This window comes from Acanthisitta chloris, unplaced genomic scaffold, assembly GCF_000695815.1.
Source record: "Acanthisitta chloris isolate BGI_N310 unplaced genomic scaffold, ASM69581v1 scaffold3296, whole genome shotgun sequence".
In the NCBI taxonomy this organism is placed as follows: domain Eukaryota; kingdom Metazoa; phylum Chordata; class Aves; order Passeriformes; family Acanthisittidae; genus Acanthisitta; species Acanthisitta chloris.
In genome coordinates, this window is record NW_008678522.1 from 24,599 (window position 1) to 26,386 (window position 1,788).

Below are 1,788 nucleotides of genomic sequence, written 5' to 3' on the forward strand. Positions count from 1 at the left end.
TTCTGGAGAAAAAAAAAAAAAGAAGTGATCTCAATGCCAGGCACAGATCCCAGGCTGTATAGTTCAAATTGGGCTCAGAGCACATAATTCCCATTTGTGTTTGTGTGCACGCAGGGCAAGGGTGGGGGCTGGTGTTGGGGGGTGAATATAAGAATGTAATTGTCATAATTTAATCCAAAACTACTTCTTGGAAGGAAAAAAAAATCAGGCTGACACAAAACAGCATGTTCAGTTATAAACACCACATGAAAGAGCCGTATTATGTTCTACTTGGTAACTGACATCAAGCGTTAACATTCTCAGCTGCCCACTACTGGGCAAAGGCCTTTCCAGCGCTTCCCCCCCACCTCCCAAACAAAACCCCTCAGCCAAACCGTGGTGCAGATACCAATTTCTGAGGCCGCAGAGAAATTCCACATAGAAAGTTCATTATGGGCAGAGGAGGGGCTGGCTGGTAGGCAGAGCAGCATGGTGCAGAGAGATAGCCATCTGGGACTCAGGGTGCTCCCAGCTGTGCCGGGAAGAGCGCACGCACATCTACTGCAAGGACACAGAAGCTGGCACACGCTGCACGAGCTTCAGAGGGGCTCTTCCCTCTGGATTTCCTGTAACGGCATAGTGTATTCCTGGAGCAACGGGCCGTGCTGGCACTGTGTCTGCTCCTCTCAGGCCAGCTCAGGCTCTGCAGGCTGGAAGCAGTAGCTTCCATCAGGAGTGGTGTCAAGGCACTCGGTGCCCTTCCCCTCTCCCCCCAGGCCTTCAGCTGTAGTGACTCATGTAAAGGAAGCACAGTCATTCTGCCTTAGATCCTCAGGGATGCTCACCTACTTAACTCCGGATAGCACTGCACCCCTCAAAAAGCACCCAGAAACACCAGAGACATGATAATATGCTCGGTGTTTCTTTTGGAATTCACCCAGGCAGAATCGCCCTTCCTGCCTGTGGGGCCAGGAGATAGTGTGAAAATGTCTTTCAAATCCTGGCTGTCCCCTGCAGTGGGGGTGGTTGGGGTTTCATCCTAGCCGGAGGCTCCACAAATCATCCGCTGGAGTCGTTGCAATAGGATATCATGAAATAAATGCCTTCTGCTTGAAGAATATGTTTTTTAGCTTGACGGTAACCTTTATTTTTTGTGGGGCTGGGTGACATTATTAGCACCCGTGCTCACTGCTGAAGTGAGGCATCTTTGTTGTAGCGTGGGTGGGAGACGGGTTATCGTCAATATGGAGCAGATCTAGAGAATGGCTTCTGTTATTTACTTCTTTTCTGCTCTTGTAGGATGTGTGACACCGTTTAACAAAGATCTGCTTAGCAGAAAATCCTATTAAAATCTGAATTATCACTCAGGCACCCTTGGGAGATTTTCCTTCCTTTGGCTCTGCCCAGCACAAAGATCCAGTACCGTGGGAGTAAGGCGGAAAGAGGGTAAGCAAAATGGGTTTTTACAAGGAATTGCACGGTGACACGTTGGATAGAGGGTGGGCACTGCCTTTTGCTTTGGGAAACAGTGGGCAGTGCTGTGCCCGGTGCCGGGCTCGACCGGGACAAAAAAGGCTTGGGAGGCGCTTGGATCTTCTCGCCCGAAAGGTGGAATTGAACCACTCTGTCGCTAGACAGCTACAGGTTTGAAGCCTGCACCCCAGACCACTGAGGGTCATCCGGGCAACTCTGTCGGTCCTCATGACACCGTATATAAACCCCCACCGCTCTCTCACTCTCAAGTAAGGGTGAGGAGCGCTTTTCCAGCAGGATGCTCTCTACACCCTTTTTCCCACTTTGCACCCCCAG

General features: G+C 50.5%; 1 non-coding gene across 1 annotated transcript; it reads right to left on the reverse strand.

Annotated features, from left to right (window-relative positions):
• Positions 1 to 1,578: 1,578 nt before the first annotated feature.
• TRNASTOP-UCA lies at positions 1,579 to 1,664 on the reverse strand. The gene has a single exon. It is a non-coding gene; the product is annotated as a tRNA-Tyr (tRNA).
• Positions 1,665 to 1,788: the final 124 nt, after the last annotated feature.